This window comes from Giraffa tippelskirchi, chromosome 11 (assembly GCF_054371585.1).
Source record: "Giraffa tippelskirchi isolate mGirTip1 chromosome 11, T2T-mGirTip1v1.2.pri, whole genome shotgun sequence".
Classification (NCBI taxonomy): Eukaryota; Metazoa; Chordata; class Mammalia; order Artiodactyla; family Giraffidae; genus Giraffa; species Giraffa tippelskirchi.
The window spans coordinates 108,540,575-108,561,240 of NC_137285.1; the positions used below are offsets into that span (position 1 = coordinate 108,540,575).

At 44.2% G+C, this 20,666-nt stretch overlaps 1 protein-coding gene across 4 annotated transcripts in view; it reads right to left on the reverse strand.

Moving 5' to 3' along the window:
- The window catches only part of CLMP (CXADR like cell adhesion molecule), a 193,773-nt gene that overhangs the window by 136,024 nt on the left and 37,083 nt on the right, over positions 1-20,666 (reverse strand). For 3 of the 4 annotated variants that reach the window (XM_081541407.1, XM_081541405.1, XM_081541409.1), the window contains one exon: positions 15,195-15,304. The gene's annotated coding sequence lies outside the window, so the exon portion shown is untranslated. Of the gene's footprint in view, positions 1-3,030; positions 3,223-15,194; positions 15,305-20,666 lie in introns of those variants that run through there. The other variant, XM_081541402.1, reaches the window with a different exon arrangement.

Consider the following 20,666-nt stretch of genomic DNA (forward strand, 5'->3'; position numbering starts at 1 on the left):
AGGGACCCAGGGTGACAAGACAACTTGATTTCACTGAAAAAGCAGCATGTTCTTTGACCCTGAGTAACACTGATGTTGAATTACAATCCCTGAATGCAGGTTAAGAAAGATGTGAAAAAAAAGGAAAACGAAGGCATGAGGAAAGAGGAGAGAAAGGGAGGAAACAAGAGGAACGTTATGGAGAGAAAAGAAAGAAAAAAGTGGGGCAGATCTAGGACGGACACGAGGTCTGCTCACAGCGGTCAAGCCTAGCACTGCCCAAGGCGCCTGAGCTGACGGAGCAGAGACACGAGGCTGAAAGACTATAGTCAGTTTCATCTTTTTGGCTGTAAACAATTCACGTGGAAAATGTTGGATGTGACTTCACTGGCTCAGTTTAGAGGGAGGAGATCTAGTCATCAATCTTGGAACTTTTTCACTTCTGGGGATTGTTACCCATGTCAGATCCATCTGGACATTTCTAGGGTTTTGTTTTTTCTTTTTTTTCCAAAGCCTTTGCCAAGAAAGGATATTTAACACATTTAGTTGTAAGAAAGTAGGACACAGAGGGAAGAAATTGGGTGTTAGTATCAATTTCTTCCGTTTTCATAAAGCCCAAGAGTTCTTATGGGATCCTTAGGTCTGTTAAATAATTTACTTCTCAGTCATTCATTCTTTTATTCAACAGCTATTTAACAAGGACTTTGTGTGTGTGTGTGTGTGTGCGTGCGCGCACACATGCGCACACACTAAGTCGCTTCTGTCACATCCAACTCTTTTTGACCCCGGGGACTGTAGCCTACCAGGCTCCTCTGTCCATGGGATTCTCTAGGCAAGAATCCTGGAGTGGGTTGCCATTTCCTTCTCCAGGGGATCTTCCCAACCCAGGGATCAAACCTGCCTCTCTTAAGTCTCCTGCATTGACAGGTGGCTCTTTACCAGTAGCACCACCTGGGAAGCCCTAGGCACTATACTGGTTACTGTTGGGCTTCTAGCAGGATCACCTAGACCCTGAAGATGAGCTCATGCCCTGGACCACAGAACAGAGAAGATATTGCAAGACATTCCCGTAGTTATGCTTCTGGTAACAAAAAGCAAACAAAACAAACAAGAAACAAAGCTCACTGTCATGAGTTCCCCTTACGGTGCCCTGCAATTCTGCTTGTCTCCGTTTTCTCCTGGTACCACGTATCCTCTGTTCTTAAAAGTACCTCTGGGAACTTCCCTGGTGGTACAGTGGTTAAGAATCGACCCTGCAATGCAGGGGACGTGGGTTCAATCTCTGGTTGGAGAACTCAGAGCTCATGTGCTATGGGGGCAACTAAGCCTGTGCACCACAACTACAAAGTCCGTGTGCCACAACCTGAGACACTGCGTGATGCAACTAAAATGCCTGACACAGCCAAATAATAAATAAACATTTTTTAAAAAGTACTTCTATTTGAAAGTAGCTGCTGGATTAAATAATCCCATTCATTTAGTTTTCAGTCTTAAACCATGATTTTCTTTTTCTTTCACGCCATCTTTATAACTTTTATTTACAATGGTTGCTGGACATTAACACCTTCCTAGGAGCCAGGCCTTTTATTTTCATTATCTTTAAGCCTCACAACAGCCTCTTGAAAGAAATGGAGACTCAGCTGGGTTTCATTACTTGCCTAGAAAGCACAGCTAAAGAGCAGTCAAGTCAGGCTTCCTCTGACTTCCAAGACTCTTTTCCAGACACAGTATGGCCTCCCAACCCCCACCTGTGAGTTATTTCCCCCTGCTCTTGCCCTTGCCAAGGAAGCAAAGAATTTTAGTCAAGAGCCTGTGCCCCTTGGTTTTCTATTAATAAATGTTTGATTAGTTCTAAATGAGCTGTCACCATGCCTTGGAGTAAGAATTACAAGCAGCTCCATAAGCTGATTGTAAATTTACAGCCACGTGACTCAAGTGGTTACTGTGACAACAGCTGAGGAGGAAGAATATTTGATTATGGAGACAGGGAGGAAGGGGACCAGAGGGTCTAGGGGAAGAGTCAGGCATTCTTGGCCTGATGAAGGCTTCAGAACCAAGAAACAGTCTTTGTTCTGCCTCTTCAGGTTTTTTAAAAAAAAGTTTTAAATAATATCTTCTTAACTTGAAACTCCTTATTGCATAGAAAAATGGTACGACTTGTGTTTCTCTAGTTTACTTGGGAAATGGGAATATTAAAGTGTGAACTCCAATCATCTATGAAAAATTTTTGCCTGAGGATCTTGGCTCAGATCTGCAAGCATAAGGCACTTAAATAATTTTCCTGATGAGTATCTTGAGGTTGTCTCCCTGAATTAAGTTTCTGAAGCTCACTCCCAAGGCTTCCTTGCCTGTGTGGGCAGGGTCCTGACACGTGGTAGGTGTGAGAAAGGCTGGGGTGCAGCCTGGGAATGGCAGTGCCAGCGCCTGGTCACCCTCCTGGGACTCAACAAGTGGCTCCAGCCACGAGGCTTCGGTCAAATCACTTGACCTCTTTGCACTTTGCCAACCTCACTGATAAAACGACAGCGATGTCCTCTACCTCTGGGGTCCTGGTACATGTGACAGTCCAGGTGTGGCACCTGGACTGTGGATGCCTGGTGTGAAAGAGGAAGAGGGTCCCCCCCTCCTCCACTGATGCTACCTTTAGGGACCCCGGGGTGGGGAGTGGGGAGGGTGGATGTGCAGGATCATAAACCAGTGCCCCTTCCCACACGAATTCACCCTGTGTGGCGGGGGCTGGGCTGGAGAAGGGGATGAAGGCTGGACCTCAGTTCCCCCTAGTGGACCCCCCCCAGAGCCCCACCCCCACCGCACCGCCAACCCATGTAGTCCCCATGTTAATCAGGCAGGGTTTGTAGACTGTTCTTAGTATTTTTCACTGCATTTTGGCAGTCAGCTTTGTTATCTGTTATCCATATTATTTTCCGAATGTTCATTAATACTCAAGGAGACAGATGAGACTGAAAGCACCTAAGAGTTCATATTGTCACCAGCAAAGCCCATTCACAATTTTCAGGAAGTAAAAGTAGAATCTGCGTAATAAAGTCTAACCTTTTTCTTTTCCTTTGTGCTCAGTCTAATTCCACTAGTCCAGAGCGGGGTACTTCAGACCAGAATTCCTCCTGAGAAAGGCTGACACCTCAGCCTGGTGGGCCGTGTGCAAAAGCAGCTGCACGAGGCACCACGCGGGATTCAAGGCGGCAGCGGCAGGCCGTGTGCAGAGACCCTGTTTCGGGCACTGGGACCAGGAGCGTGCGCAGCTCAGCTGCTCGGTCCGTCAAGAACCCCGCCCCTCCCTGCTGAGAGGACCTTATAAAGCAGCCCCGCCCTCCACCTGGGTGCATGTGCTTTAGAGTAGCCAGCTGCAAACCTTTGTGGCACCAAGGACCGGCTTCACAGAAGACAATTTTTCCATGGACTAGGGGCAAGGGGATGGTTTCAGGATGACTCAAGTGCATTACATTTATTGTGCACTTTATTTCTATTAGTGTTATATCAGATCCACCTTAAATCATCAGGCATTAGATCCCAGAGGTTGGGGACCCCTACTCTAGAGCCAAGCTGGCACCTCTCCATACTCTGTTGAGAGAAGAAAGCTTTCCTTTGCTTCCAAACTGAACTCAGTCTCACTCTATTAGCTTGGACAACGTGGGGCTAGAGGACCCTGGCTGGGGCCTGATTTGAGAGGATCCGTAACAAAGTTGCTACCAACAAAAGGAACATACTGCCTCACCTGTTTGCATTTCCTTTTTGAGAAGATGGCAGCCAAGGATGCTAAGTTTCAAGCACTTAGTTTGAAAACTAAGTGCTGGTTTGGGAATAAGAGTGTGTTGGGGGGCGGGGGCGGGGGATTGTACAAGCAGCTGTGGTCAGTAAAACATCACCTGCAGGCCAAGGTATCCGAATGTTCCAGATCTGCCTAGAGAAGTAGGTGTGGTGGCAGAGCTCAAGGTCTGGAGTCAGGAAACCCTGTTCTGACCCTCATTCCTCCGTGATCATGGGTCAGGTCTTCAAAGTCCTATTCCTTCATTTTAAAAATGTGGGTTATGATCTCTCTCCTATGTAAGTTACAGAGCTTTGAGGTTCAACAAGGTAATTCAAGGAAAAGTCCTGTGAATTCTGCAAAGCACTCTATCTGTGGAAATGGCTGTTTCTCCTCTCAGTGGGTTTGTTAGGTTTGTGGGGGCAAAAAAGCAGGGTTTGGGGCTGGCCTGTTGTGGGAGCAGGGACCTGAGCTTTACCTCTTCACTTTAATGTCATAACTTCTGTATGGACGTGGGCCTGGCTGGGGGCCATGTGCTTTGGGGCAGCACCTGCTGGACCCTGATGGGCACACTTTGGAGTCACCCTGCCTTGCAGATAATGCTTGGCTGCCCTTGGTGATGAAGTCTGGGGCATCCTTTGCCATTAGCCTGTGGGGACAATCTTTGCATTTCTTGTTCTGCCCAAAGACTGCATACTTGTTGAAACCTATCATATCGAGCACTTAGATTCAATGAAAATTCCCAGAAAACAACCTTAGGGGAACCTCACCTGAACTCTCAAACTCTCTTTTGTCTTCTGCACCCCAATATGCGCATGTGTTCACAAAGCTGAACCATTACCACAAACCCTTATTTGTAGGACAAATAACAATCGAGTTACATAGAAAGTGATTAATAGTTCATTTTCATAAAGTCTGGCTGCATCCAACACTGAGATGCCAAGAATCTATGACTTCACTTTCTTTTTTTTTTCTGACGCAATCCTAAAATGCACGACTGGGCACAGTTCCACTGGGAAACTAAATAAATCAAGAAGACAGAGTTGCCTGTGAGATGCTGAGAATTTAGAATTCAAGATAGCTCCAACTTTGATTTGCTCTTCTTTTTCTTAATGGATGTTCTCTTTAGTTTTCATGGATTTGTGAAATACATATTATTTGTGGTTGAATCTACCAGTTTTTCCTGTAAAGCAAGGAAAATTTATTTTTATTTTAGGAAAACAGAAGCCTAGAGAAGGTAACTGGCTTGAGGCTCCCCAAAACACATCTGTTCATATATTTTTATTAACATTTTTATTTTGTATTGGAGTATAGCCTATTAACAATGTAGTAGTTTCAGGTAGACAGCAAAGGAAATCAGTCATGCTTATACATGTTTCCATTCTCCCCTAAACTCCCCTCCCATCCAGACTGCCATATGACATCAGGCAGACTTCCCTGTGCTGTACAGTGGGTCCTTGTTGGTCATCCATTTTAAATATAGCAGTGTGCACATGTCCATCCCGAACTCCCTAACTATCCCTCCTCCATCTTCCTCAGCAAAAATAAGTTCATTCTCTGTTTCTGTTTTGTAAATAAATTCCTTTTTATCATTTCTTTTTAGATTCTGAATATAAGAGATGTTATACATATTTCTCCTTCTCTGTCCACTCAGTATGAAAATCTCTATGTCATTCATGTTGCTGCAAATGGCCTTATTTCATTCTTTTAAATGTCTGAGTAATATCCCATTGTATATATGTGCCACATCTTTATCCATTCCTCTGTTGATAGACATTTAGGTTGCTTGCATGTCTTGGCTATCGTAAACAGTGCTGCAATGAACACTGGGGTGCATGTACCCTTTCAGAACAAAATCCAACTGTGTAACCAATGGAATATCATTATCAATGAAATGCACAAGCCAACAGTGAGGTAGAAGTCAGCAAATGTTTGGCCATCTTCTTTCACTGCCTTTCTTCTGGAACCAGTGAATGGGCTGATTAAGTTGTGATGTTAAAAGCCTGGATCTGGCATTCTCTCATGAGGGGGACTTAGCTCCTGGACTTAGCTCCTGGCAAGTGCAATTATAAGTAGAGATGTTGATTTAAATGTTAGCTTTGAGGACTTCCCTGGTGGTCCAGTGGCTAAGAATATCTCTTGCAATGCAGGGGATGCCAGCTTGATCCACAGTCAGGGAACTAAGATCCTACATGCTGTGGAGCAACTAAGCCTGCTAGCCACAACTAAAGAATCCGTGCACCACAATAAAAGATCCCATGTGCCACAACTAAGATCTGATGCCGTCAAATTAAAAAAAAAAAAAAAAAAAGATGTTAGCCTTGGAATAAGAGAAATGCAAACCATTTTTTTTGAACTCCAACTTAAGAAACACTCTGATAATATAGGAACCCTTATACAGAACATCCAAGTATGAATGGGAATGCAATAATGAATTGTTCTTTTTCACAAGGATCTGAGAATGAGAAACAAGGCACTAGGAAAAGAGTCTAAGTCAGGGGACCTGGAAGAAATCTTTGGATACAAGTGGTCTGATTTAAGTGGTGGGTTGGAAGTTCAGCCTCTGTCCTGCATTTAAATTTTTCTTTTCTTTTGAACTTCACTGTATGGGCCCCGCATTGTGCTGAGTCAGTGCGTGCCCTGCCCAGAGCAAGGTTTCACCTGAGCTGCAGCAGCTCACAGAAGCCTCCCCGTGAAGCTCCCCATGGCTCCGGCCACTCCAGTACCACACTAGAAGGCCCCTGTGTTCACATGGGGATTGAGCCTGATCAGTTGCTGGAACCATCTCGTAGGAAAGGTTGCCCGGTTAGAGGGACTTTGAGTATTTGGTAACTGAACATTTTTGCACTGATTTCTGAACCAATGTTTCTCAACTGGGAGCAATTTTGCCCCCTAGAGGACATGTGACCATGTCTGGAGACATTTTGGTTGTCACAACTGGAGATGCTGCTGGCATCTAGTGGGTAGAGGCCAGGGATGCTTCTAAACATACTCTGATGCACAGAAGAGTCCCCCACAGGAATGACTGGGCCCCGAATCTCAATAGCGTCAAGTTTGAGAAACCCTGTCCTGGACCAAGTGAATATTACATCCTTTCTAGTTTATTTTTTACTTTTTAGCGATGCCCTGTGGCAGGTGGGATCTTAGTTCGCTGAGCAAAAATTGAACCTGGGCCCCTTGTATTAGAAGTGCTGAGTTTTAACCACTGAACCATCAGGGAAGTTCCATTGTTACTGTTCAGTTGCTAAGTCATGTCCAACTCTCTTGCAATCCCATGTATGGGCTGTAGCCCACAAGGCTCCTCTGTCCATGGGATTTTCCAGGCAAGAATACTGGAGTGGGTTGCCATTTTCTTCTCCAGGAAATGTTCCCAACCCAGGGGTCAAACCCATGTCTCCTGCATCGGCAGGTGAATTCTTTCCTACAGAGTCACCTGGAAAGTCCAAAGTCCCATTACATCTTTTTTTAAAACAAGCAAAGTGTAGTAGGATTACAGTGCAGTCCCTACCATGCTGGTTTTAGCCTTGTAAAAGAAGACCTGCCTACCTTTTTATGATAATCTTGCTTTATAAAGAACAACCAGAGAACCTGAGTGACGTAAAACAATAAACTTTGACTTTTGTTCATGAGGCTGGTGGTCAGTGGTGCAATTCTGCTAATCTGGGCCATGCCTGGCTGACCTTGATGAGCCCACTGAGGTCTCTGCAGTCCGTTGCTGGTTTGGCTGGCAGCTGGCTGGTTTAGGATGGTTGGTGAGCTGTGGACTGGGATGACTGGACCACACAGTGTTATCATCCAGGAGGCTAGCCCAGGCTTTTCACGTGTCCGCGGCAAAGTTTGAGAGAGAAAGAGAAAAAAACACGCGAGGTCTCCAGGTCAAGGGTTGGAACTGGCGCATCACTTCTGACGTACACCATTGGCCAAAGCAAGTTCCAAGATTCAAAGCTTGAGAAATAGACTCTGCTTTCTATGAGAAGAGCTGCAAAGTCAATCGCAAAGGGCTGGGATGTAGGGAGGAGTGAAAAATTTCAGACATTTTTGCAACCAATCTACCACACACTTCTCCAATTCTAATGTACATGTATGCATCACAGTTTGGTCGAGCAGTACCTTCTCCAGGACGCCTTACCTAACCCCTCCCCTGTCCTCCCATGGTACCTGGAATGATAGCTCTTGTAGCTCTCCTCATACTGTGACACGGGCCAGCTGCCACTCCATTCAAGCTATCTTGGGATCCCTGCCCTCAAGCAACCATGAATAAGCATGTGGTTTCCTATCTCTGTATATGTCCTAAATGGTTTTTTTTAAATTAATTAATTATTTTTTTGATTGCGCTGAGTCTTGGTTGCTGCGTGCAGGCTTTCTCTAGTTGCAGTGGGCAGGGAGTACTCTTCTTTGTGGTTCCCAAGCTCTAGAGCACAGGCTCAGTAGATGTGGCACACAGCCTTAGCTGCCCCCTAGATTATGGAATCTTCCCAGAGCAGGGATCGGATCCGTGTCCCCTGCATTGACAGGTGGATCCTCGACCACTGGACCACCAGGGAAGCCCTGTCTTAAATGTTTCCTGGATCTGGCTGTAAAGCCTGAGTTAAAGAGCTTGAATTAAGGAGTGAGAATGCCTCTGCTCCAGTCCTGCCTTTGCCTCTTCCTATGTCAAGCCAAGGGCTTCCCTAGTGGCTCAGTTGGTAAAGAATCTGCCTGCAATGTAGGAGAACCAGGTTCCATCTCTGGGTCAGGAAGATCCCCTGGAGGAGGAAATGGCAACTCATTCCAGTGCTTTTGCCTGGAGAACTCCACGGACAGAGGAGCTGGGCCGGCTGCAGTCCATGAGATTGCAAAGAGTCAGACACGACTTTGTGACTAACTTTCTTTTTCTTTTTCATGTCAAGCCAAGAAAGTTAATTAATCTATTTCTGATCTACAAAAATTACTCTATTTTTTTTACAGCGGGGACAAAACATCATCATGTCCAGGGGCTTGGGAGGACAAAAGGAGATGATATAGGACAAAGGCTTGGAAGAGTCATACAGCACTCCTCAGTAAAGGTAGCTTTTTTGATTATGGATGTCTCTTTCACCATTTTGACCTCGTTGGTAGAGAACTGTGACTTCATTTATGAACTCATCCCTTACACATAAATGGGGCATCACCGCACTCCTCCTCACACAGGAAGTGAAATGTCTATGTCACCAGCCAATTGGCTCCTAGGAGGCAGAATTCATTTTGCTTCTCTGGATGGAACTGCATTCCTTCAGTTGCTGGCAGAGTTGATTATCTTCTCCTCCAGAGGTCAATGGAGCTGAGAAAGTCAACTCGCCTCCAGGGATATACTGTGCTCCCAGTGGGGAAGGAGTCCTACGCATCATGTTCCTGCACCGCTGACTCATCCTGGGGAGGTTGGAGGACTGCTAGGTCCCTATAGATCACAGGGATAATGGAGACGGCCGTGTGGGTGGAGGTTTCAGCAAGCTCCGGGGCTGAATCCTGTGTTTCTGGAACATTTTGGGAACTGTTAAAATAAGACACATACAATTTCAGACAGTCTTTTAAATGGAAGTTTAAAAACAGCTGCTTCTGCCATGGGCTGAGTGTGTGGATTTTATAACCGTAAAAAAATTAGAAGCTTGCCTCATGCATAATCCACTGACTCAGTCCTGGGAGTTGCAATGCCCCTCACAGGGTGCTTGTGTCTGTCACTGTTAATATCCCACAAATTGGCTCTGGTGTCTCTCACTTGGTGGATCTCTGCAGAAATGGAATCTGGTGGGAGGGTGATGTCACCAGCTTCTCCCACCTCCCCAGGCTGCCGAGTCAGGTGGCTCCTCCCTGGCTTTGAAATTATTCTCCTTTGTAAAAGGCTTCAGGTTAGAACTGAACACTTCTGACATACTCGCAAGAGACTTCTCAGTGGCTGGAAGAAGTCTGACTGTGGAAGGAGAAATTGGGGCAAACCCAGCCAAACTAAAGTTTGCATCTTGCTGGGCTATCTCAGGAAATTTACTGAAACAGGACCTTTAGGAATCACCTATGTCCATACTAATATTTTTAGTCTCTAAAATGCTTTTGTGTTGTTTAGTCAGAAGATGATAATTTAGCACTGATTATCCTGGCTTTGGGGCTTCCCAGCTGGCACTAGAGGTAAAGAACCTGCCTGCCAACGCAGGAGACGTGGGTTCGATCCCTGGGTCAGGAAGATCCCCTGGAGGAGGGCATGGCAACCCACTCCAGTATTGCCTGGAGAGTCTCTTGGACAGAGGAGCCTGGTGGGCTACAGTCCATAGGATCTCCAAGAGTAGAATACAACTGAAGCAACTTAGCCTGCCTGCATGCATCCTGGTTTTTAATTTTTTTGGCCAAATTGCACAGCATGTGGGACCTTAGTTCCCTGACCAGGGATGGAACCTTTGTCCCCTGTATTGGAAGCCCAGTGTCTTAACCCCTGGTCTGCCAGCGAAGTCCCTATTCTGGCTTTTAAAGTATATTTGAACATTTCCATGTGAGCTGGTCTTGCTTTCAAAGTAAGTATTTAGTTTTTTGAAGTCATTTTAAATTTGTCCTGTTTTTTTTTTCTACACTCCCTAGCATCAAGCTGGACACATATTGCTTGATTCCTACAGATCAGTTCTCACAAACTAGTAGCCACAGATTTGATTCATTTGATTATTTTTGTTTTTTGTGTTGCCTGAGTGCAACATTGTAAAAGGCAATATACATGGAGGATGTACTTAAGCAGCAGACAGGGTATTAGGTGACCCGGCTTTCATATGTTTCTGTGCCTTCATTAGGAATTTGAGTTTCCACCACTGCTTGAGGCTCATGTGCTTGGAAGGGTCCCTCCACCTCCATCCACCATCTAAGCTCTGCTCTTACTTCGTAACTCGAGTTCCTCCTCCTCCTTGAGGACCTCCTGATGTGACATCCGCAAGGGTCTCTCCCGCACTGAGCTCCACCAGCACCTGCCCTCAAGGAACTTAATTCCTTCACTAGTACATACACCCTGGTGTTTTTGCTCTTCTCTGTAGGTATTTGTCCTCTCTTGCCAAACACATTCTAGATCCTTTTCAAGCAAGTTCTTATACCACTTGGCAGCCCAACTGGTGTCTTCTACAGTGCACGTATGTGCTCAGTCACTATGTCACGTCAGACTCTTTGCCTGCCAGGCTCCTTTGTCCATGGGATTCTCCAGGCAAGAATACTAGAGGGGGTGCTATTTCACAGAGTAGGTGCCAAATATGTGTTTGTAGGCAACTGAGATGGATATTCTCAGAGACAGTTATTTTTTAATTTCAAAAATATTTTTACTTATTTATTTGACTGCACCGGGTCTTAATTGCAGCATGTGGGATCTTTAGTTGCAGCATGTAAATTCTTAGCTGTGGCATGTGGGATTTAGTTCCCAGACCAGGGATGGAACCCAGGCCCGCTGCATTGGGAGCATGGAGTTCTAGCCATTGGACTAACAGGAAAGTCCCAAGATAGTTACTTTTAATGGGTATTGTTCTGGGAGACTTGACTAATCTTATGGCCACAATGCTTGTGCCCAAATCTCCATTTCATGTTTGATTGTAATCATATCTCTTTTTACTTTTTGTCCTTTATAAGCATTTAAAGATAGGTTAAGTCTCTGAGACACATCCAAACTTTGGTGCTTCCCTTTACCTTCTCCAAAGACTCTGTTTGTTAAGCATCTGTCTGCTTTTTCTGAAGCTAGCTAGATGTTTTCCTGAATTAGTTCAAGCACAGGAGACAGACTTCAGCAAGGATGGTATTAGACACATTCAGTAGTGTCATGCTACTTAAGAGAAAATTATTCAGCACCTACTCTGTGCACTGCATTGAGTAAACGTGACTGGAAATTCACGACTTTTTAAGGAGCTTTCAGTCTAGCTGGAGAGATACTATATACATGCATGAAATATATATAAAACCCAAGACCCTATGTGCAGGACTAAAGTCAGTAAGTGCTGTGAACTCCAAGGAGGGCAATGTCTCTAAAGAGAAAGCAGAAGGTTTCAGGAGAAGGCAGATTAGTTCTGGGCCTTGAGCATACATAGAATTTGTAGATGTGAAATTGAGCTGGGAAGATACACCAAAAGAAGGGGGGAAATTCGTAGTGAGAAGTGTTAGAGTCACAAATAATCCAACACTTACTATCAAACCACAGATTTCTGAATCTTATTCCTTATTTGAAAAAGACCTTGTGGCACTCTCATTGGGATTCAACGAAGTATTAAAAATGTCTGTGTAGCACCTAATGCATAATAGGTGATCAGTAATTGCGTGTTTGCTTTATAGCAACTGTCAAAAGTGACCAAAGAGGGATTTCCCTGGTGGTCAAGCGGCTAAGTCTCTGCACTCCCAATGCAGGAGGTTCAGGTTCCATTCCTGGCCAGGAAACTAGATCCCACACGCCTCAGCTAAGATCAAGGATCCTATGTACTGCAACGAAGACCCGGCACAGCCAGATGAATAAATACATTTTTTAAAAGTAGGCAAAGCAAGTGTGCAGTCCAAGAGAAAGGACTGTCTAATTGACACACAAGGGAGTGGTGACATGTGATGGGGAAGTTAGGTGCCCTGCAGGTCACCTGGGGAGAGCTGAGATGTCTGGGTGAGGGTCTGTGCTTTAAGCAGTCGGCTGCTATGCACAGGGCAGCACTGGTGATTTTTTAGCAGATTTTGCAAGTTCCTAATTTGGAAAGTACACATGCAGAGGCACCGGAAGTCGTGGGTGGCGGGAGAGGGCTGAGTCCGATCCACTCATTATGCTCATGCAAGTGAGGTTTTGTCTCCAATAATGTGCGAAAGGTTTAGGTCAAAGCAAGACTTCTAAAATACGGATAGCCTGAAATACTAAAATCCTGAGATCTAAAATGATCTAAGTCTGAAATACTAAATTTAAAATACTGACAACCCATGAGGACCTTGCCACCACTCTCCAGAGCCAGGAATTCTGAGTAATTCTTCTCTGAATCATTCAACTGCTTTGTATTCCAGAAACTCAACCGGCATGATAGCGATTCTCTAATTTTGCCAAGTTGGAATCAATTCTAGGCAAGAGGACTGATGAACAGCTTAAGTTTTCCCTGGCTCAACAGCTCTTAAATAAGTAATATATTTTCTATATATTATTTATATTTGTAGCTATTGTTCATAAGCTGGTCAGGCCTGCCCAACCGTTTTGCCAGTGTTGTGTGGCTGTGATTCTAAGAGTAACATTGAAATGTCATTATTTTCCTGAACAAAACTGAACAGCTAATAAGCCTTTTAGGTGAAAGGAGAGGAAGAGAAATAAGGGAAGCATTTTATAGTTTCTACTCATTCTGATATTTTAATTTCTTGTTCTCCATCTTAAACAATAACCCCACTCTGTTTATAGAGCAGAGGAAATTCATGATTTTTACCTTTGTTCAAGTTTTAAAAAAATAGCCATTTGGGGCTTCCTTGGTGGCTCAGATAGTAAAGAGTCTGCCTGCAATGCAGGATCCTGGGGTTCGATCCTTGAGTTGGGAAGATATCCTAGAAAAGGGGGCTACTTCTCACCACCCACTCCAGTATTCTTGCCTGGAGAATTCCATGGACAGAGGAGTCTGGTGGGGTACAGTCCATCGGGTCACAAAAAGTCAGATACAACTGAGCGGCTAAAACTTTCACTTTTTTCTCCCTTTTGGATTACTAGAGGGAAAAAGTGGAAAGAGGCACAGTTAGGGAATTTGGGATGGATGTATACACACTGCTATATTTAAAACAAGGACCTACTGTGTAGCATAGGGAACTCTGCTTAAAGTCATGTGGCAGCCTGGATGGGAGGGAAGTTTAGGGGAGAAAGGGTACATGTATATGTATGACTGAGTCCCTTTGCTGTCCACCTGAAACTAACACAACATTGTTAACCAGCTACACCCCCATATAAAATAAAAAGCTTAAAAAAAAAGTAGCCATTTGGCCCAAACAGTATGACAAACCAAGTGGCAAAAAAGGAGAAATAAGCCTTATAATCAGAAGGTGTATTTGAATTGAAGTCTGGGTTGAAAAATCGCTAATTAGTATGAAGAGTCTAGCAGAGTCATCAGAAGGCTCTTCACAACCAGTTGATCAGAGCGGTTTCAGATCATTCTACTGCCAAGAAGTTCCCCACCTGGTCCTTTCTGTAGAAGGCCATGCCTTCCTAACCTAAGAATTAAACACAAGTAGGTGCAAAGGATGTTTACCAAGCTGCAATATTGTTGTATGACACTTAACATCCAAGGAGCACGGCATTATCCTATCAGAGGACAACAAATGCATCCACTTGAAAAGTCCAGAGGGGACTTAACTCTTGACTTATTTTATGTCACTCCAAGAGATTCTGAAATAACTCTGTACAGGCAGATTTATCTTGGATGCACTTAAGTGTGGATCATGTAAACAAGGCTCGATGTCTTTAATGAAAGCCCTAGTCAAAGTTGGGTGGATTGATTAATAAGAGTCTATCGTGTACCCAGCCTGTGCTGAGTACTGAGGATATGAAAACAAGTAGTCCACAATTCCTGCTTAGGAGTTGAGGCAGTCACGAGGCACACACACCAGAGCAAACATTTTCTCAAGGCAGCCTACGCAAATACTAGATGAGTGGTACAGTCAGTGCTATTGTGTTTCCAGTGGGAAGCTTGGCAGCATTTAGAGGCAGATCAGTTCAGTTCAGTTCAGTCGCTCAGTCGTGTCCGACTCTTTGCAACCGCATGAGCCACAGCACTCCAGGCCTCCCTGTCCATCACCAACTCCCAGAGTTTACTCAAACTCATGTCCATTGAGTCGGTGATGCCATCCAACCATCTCATCCTCTGTGGTCCCCTTCTCCTCCTGCCCTCAAACTTTCCCAGCATCACAGTCTTTTCAGATGATACTCTGTATCAATTTGACTGGGGCTGCAGGCTCAGACAGGAGTTGAGCATGGGGTTTATAGCTGAATAGTGAGGGGCTTTGACAGCCAGGAGCACTTCAGCTTTGCAGGCAGCTAAGAGCCATGGCCATCACCGACTTGATGGACATGAGTTTGGGTAAACTCCGGGAGTTGGTGATGGACAGGGAGGCCTGGCGTGCTGCGATTCATGGGGTTGCAAAGAGTCGGACACGACTGAGCGACTGAACTGAACTGAAGAGCCATGGAAAGACTTTGACCTGCAGCATCAGAGTGCCTTTAATTTAGGAAGATAAACCTGGTAGCGGTGTGTTGGGTAAATCAGAGTCACGAGCAACAAGTCCACAGGAGAGCTGGAATGGCTTAGATGGCAGCTGGCAGAGAATAAGCCGGGACGGGGCTAGAAAAAGACAAATGAGTGGAATCATGACGAAAGAAGCAGTCTTTGTATTTGCTTCCTTCCTGGTTGGATCAAAGTTACTGTCTTAGCTCAGGCTGTTATAACAAGATGCTGTGGACCCAGAGCTTAAACGACAAACATTCATTTCTCACAGTTCCGAAGATGGGGAAGTCCAAGATCAAGGTGCCAGCAGATGCTCTGTCTGATGGGGACGTGCTCCGTGATTTGCAGATGGCTGTCTTCTCACTGTATCCTCACTTGGCTGAAAGAAAAATAATTTCTCTTGTGTTTCTTTTTATGCAGACACTGATTCCATTCATAAGAACTCCACCTTCATGACCTAATTCCCTCCCAAAGACCCCACCTCCAAATACCATCACAATGAGGGGTCGGGATTTTAACATGTGAATTTTGAAGGATATAAACATTCAGTCCATAACAGTTACCATAATTATAATACTACTGATTTAATTGCAAGTTTCTTGAAAGTAATGTCTTGCTTGCACAGCGGGTTCTGTTGGTTGAATTAAATTGTGTATAACCTAATACACAATTATGCTGAAATCAATGCTGAAATCGGATTTTTTCAGACTGATTATGCTATTAATAAAAATCTGTCTAGCTGCTCTCTAAGACATACCAACTATTAGTCTGTTTTGGATGTCAAGATTATTTCATGCAAACAGTCTATTTCCCGACAGTGCATTACTTTGAATAGAAATAGTCCCACCCCACGCCCTGCAAAACACACACAATCAAAAGTCTCAGAATCAGAAATGCTTATTATTTGCTAAATAAAACAGAAAGGAAATGTGTAAGGAAGCAAACACTTTATTTTAGGCAGAAACCTAAAAACTCTGAAGGGTGTTAATCAATTACTTGGGCATTTAAGCATTTCATCACATTTTGCTTTTCTACTTTTTTAATTCATCAAGCCTCCAGCTTGGGGATTTCTGATCTATAAAAAACTTTTTTTTTTTTAATGTAAAAAGCTTTTTAACAAACATCACCAACAACCTTTTATATGAATACCACTTCTCCTCAGAATGCAAAAATATAAACTATTTTTTATTCTGATTAATGTATAGTGTTCTGTTCTCTGAAGCTGACTGCAGTGCCTACTTTATCTAAGCATCACAGAGTTCTTTGCTTAGTCAGGCCATCTCTTCCAAGAGCTGTGTATTTTGGGGCACTGGGGCAACCTCAGGTCCACCGCTGATACTATTTGTATCTTCCTACACTGTCTGCTTTTTCACTTTTGCTCACAAGCTGAATATTTTTACACTTTTGTTCATTTTGGATCATTCACTTTTCATATGAGAAGTAGAATTCTCAGCATAATCTTTGAAACCAGATTACATCTTGGCTCTAATACTTGGTGGGTGCATGACCTTGATTAATTATCTCTGGAGCCTTTGTTTCCTTATTTGAAGGTGGGGATAATGAACCCTACTTTCAAAGAATTTGTGCACATCAAATAAAATGAGACAATGAAGGTAGAGCATACAGTAATATTAGTAAACATTAGTTTCTTTCCCTTATTTGGTGGGTATTTCTTCCTGAGCATTCTAGTGCTTCAGGATGATGTGTAGTGAATAGAGACAGACAAACCCCTCTGTGCTCTGTTAACAATAACAGTGGTTCTCAAAGTGTGGTCCCCCAACCAGCAGCATAGTCATCCACTTCAGTCCTACTAAATCAGGAACTCCAGGGTGGGGTCCGGCAAATAGTGTTGTAAAAACTTCCCAGGTGCTTCTTTTTTCTTTTTTCATTTTTGCTGGAGTATATTCGCTTTATACTGTTGTGTTAGTTTCTACTGTATAGCAAAGTGAATCAGCTGTAAGTGAAAGTGTCAGCCGCTCAGTCATGTTCAACTCTTTGCCACCCCATGGACTGTAGCCCACCAGGCTCCTCTGTCCATGGAATTCTCCAGGCAAGAATACTGGAGTGGTTAGCCATTCCCTTCTCCAGGGGATCTTTCCAACCCAGGGATAGAACGTGGGTCTCCTGCATTGCAGGCAGAGTCTTTACTGTCTGAGCCACCAGGGAATCAGCTATATGTATATATACAGCCCCTCTGTTTTGGACTTCTTTCCCATTCAGATCACCACAGAGCACCGAGTAGAGCTCGCTGTGCTGTGCAGCAGGTTCTCATCTATTTCATGCGTAGTATCAATAGTGTATAGATGTCAGTCCTGGTCTCCCAGTTCATCCCACCCTCCTCCCAGGTGATTCTGAGGCACACTGACATTTGAGATCTATTGATCCTAGATAAAGGCCAGGATGGTGTGTGTGGGGGTTAACCAGGGAAAAGGTGGGTATGTGTACGTGCACGTGAGTGTGTGTGGCTGGCGGGGTGCTGGAATGTCAACCTTCATTATTTACAAATACAGTTCAAGGAAATAAGTCATGGAGGTGGATCCGGAGAGTAACTAAATCATGTAGATGTGGTCTTCTGTGTCTGGTCACGTTATTTGTTTCTGCTCTTTGTCAAGCTAGGTCTTGAGCACCAGGGGATTAGGAGTAAATAGAGCTTGAGTCCTGTGTCCTGTTGAGATCTTGAGATGGTCCCGAATCCTGGCCTCAGAGTCACAGCTCTAGTGCCTCCAGATGGGCCCCACTGTCTTGGAGGAGTGGGGGACCTGTCTTCCCTTGGGAGCAGTCACTGAGTTGTCACTGGAATAAGCAGACCACTCTCTAGTCAGAATTTTTTTTTTCTTAGTGTAGGTCATTTTGCCACCTTCCTATGGCGCTGAACCAGGCCTCATTTGAGTTTTGCACATGACAGGCAGGAAGGTTGTGTGTGTGTGTGTTGCTCAGTTGTGTCCGACTCTTTGCCACCCCACGGACAGTAGCCCGCCAGGCACCTCTGTCCATGGGATTCTTCACGCAAGAATACTGGAGTGGATTGCCATTCCCTTCTCCAGAGGATCTCCCCTACCCTGGGATTGAACCCAGGTCTCCTGAATTGCAGGCAGATTCTTTCCCGTTTGTGGTTGAGCTGACCCTAAATGCTGTTAGTGTCACATGAGAAGCTACTTCTTAAAATGGTCACAGTTCTCACCCTTTGGTATTTTGTGTTTAAATGATAGCAAAACAGTCACATACACTAATCCCTGTCTAGAGATCTGTCTCCCTTCTCTCCCATAGAATTACACTCGGGTCCGTCTGCGGAGTCTGCAATCGGTTGGCCTCTGCCCCCTTGTGGACATTCGGTCTCACTGCATCCTGCCCGGAGCCTGTCACTTCCCTAAGGTCACCGGAGAACAGTCTAAGGTTTGCCTTCCTATTCTTTGTCGTTTCTCCTGTCTTGAGCTTCTGTAGCCATGTGACTTTTCATTTAGCCAATGCCGATTTGGGGAGATACAAACGTTATGATCAGAAGCATCTCATCGCTGTTGTGTGGATCAGGTGCTCATTGCTAGGGATGTGTGATGTTTGGAACAACTGGTGGGTTTCTGTGAATACATCTGCTGCATCTCATGCTTGAGGTTCTTAATAATACACATTTAAAAACTCATATTTTATTTTATTTTATTTATTTTTTTTTTTTATAAATTTATTTATTTTAGTTGGGGGCTAATTACTTTACAATATTGTAATAGTTTTTGCCATACATTGACAAGAATCAGCCATGGGTTTACATGTGTTCCCCTTCCCGAACCCCCCACCCACCTCCCTCCCCCTCTCATCCTTCTGGATCATCCCATTGCCCCGGCCCTGAGCCCTTGTCACATGCATCGAACATGGAATGGTGCTCTGTTTCACATATGACAATACACATGTCTCAATGCCATTCTCCCAGAACGTCCCACCCTCACCTTCTCCCTCAGAGTCCATAAAATTGTTCCATGCATCTGTGTCTCTTATTCTGTCTCGCATATAGGGTTATCATTACCATCTTTCAGATTCCATATATATGCATTAGTATACTGTATTGTTGTTTTTCTTTCTGGCTTACTTCACTCTGTATAATGGGCTCCAGTTTCATCCATCTCAGTAGAACCGGTTCAAATGTATTTTTTTTAATGGCTGAGTAATATTCCATTGTATATATGTACCACAGCTTCCTTATCCATTCATCTGCTGATGGACATCTAGGTTGCTTCCATGTCCTGGCTATTGTAAACAGTGCTGCGATGAACATTGGGGTACACGCGTCTCTTTCAATTCTGGTAAAAACTCATATTTTAAAATAGAAGTATTTTAAAATTTTATATTGGTAATATGTTTGCTTTAGAAAAATTAAAAATGACACCCTCACTTCTATCACTTAGATAGATGTTGTGCTGGTTATCATTCCATATACCTCTCCTACCCCAAATCTCTACTTTCTCACCTTTCTCTTCCCTGATTCCTCTTTAATTCTACTCATTTCTTCCACAGACAAGAAAATAGAGAGAGAAGAGGAGGGGAGATTAGACAGGAACAGTGAGCAATGCTGACTTTGTGTCCTGCACTTTTCTGACTGGGATGGGCTGTAGCCATCACGAAGTGACTCAATGCCCCTCCTGGTTCAGCCTGGTCATTTCGTACCACCTAAGACACACAGCCCCTCTTCCTCCTTTTTTTGATCTCTTCTTTACTATCAATTCCATCTGCAGGGTCAAATCTCCCTTTCCTTTGGCTCTTAACATCCTTCTTCATTTTCAGTATCAGAGAAAGGAAAGGAAATTCGTTGTCTGAGTATTATTGGCTGGGCTGAGAATGCTTTCTAGGTTCCTATCTGGGAGCTTCCACAGCCTTCTGTGAGCCTGTTCATATTTTTCTTGCTGGTTAATAAAGGCTCTTAGAGTTACTAACGCTAGGTCTGCCATCAAAGTTAAAAATTGTTTTTATTCATTCACTCACTCATTCACCCAACAAACATTTAGTACTTAAGATGTGTCAGAGGTGGTTCTAGATTTTGGGAATTCAGTGACTTTAAAAGGATCGCTGAGGTCTCTGCTCTCATGGAGGGAAGAGAAACATGAAAGCAAATAAATAGTTTAATATTTTGGTGAGTATCTTGCAGAAAACAAGAGGTGATGGGGGAGGCTGTTACTTATCTGAGTAGGTGACATTTACTTCAGGAACTAACAATGAGAAGAAATTAGGAAAATCTTCTGGGCAGAAGAAACAGCAAGTGCAAATACTCAATCATCTGAGTAGGCTTCTTGCACCCGAGGACCTAAATGAAGGTTGCTGGGGGTTGTAGCAGAGAAAACAAGAGGGATGAAGAGGTAGGAAGGCCAAGGTAAATTTGGTTCTCAGCCTAGATATGAGGCTTTGAACAAGGTTCAAAGCCAGAGGACTGGAGAAGAGAAAATGGGTTTGACAAATTTATCTTTGAGAGGCAGAATGAGCTGAACTTGTTAATAATTGAAGTAAGGGGTGAGGCAGAGAGTGGGCCCCAGGCTTCTCATGAGCGCAACAGCGTGGGTGGTGGGTTCCATGACGATCCCACTAATCAGGATCTTATCCAAATTCCCACAAGGAGCAGGAGCAGGTTGCATGTGTGTGTGTGGGGGAAGACAGAAGAGCATTTTCCCCACTACACGTGCTAAGGCCCCAGCACAATAGGGCACAACTAGCCTATTTCAGGTCTGCGTTTTCATTTCGAACTGAAGAGAGGCACCTCCCTA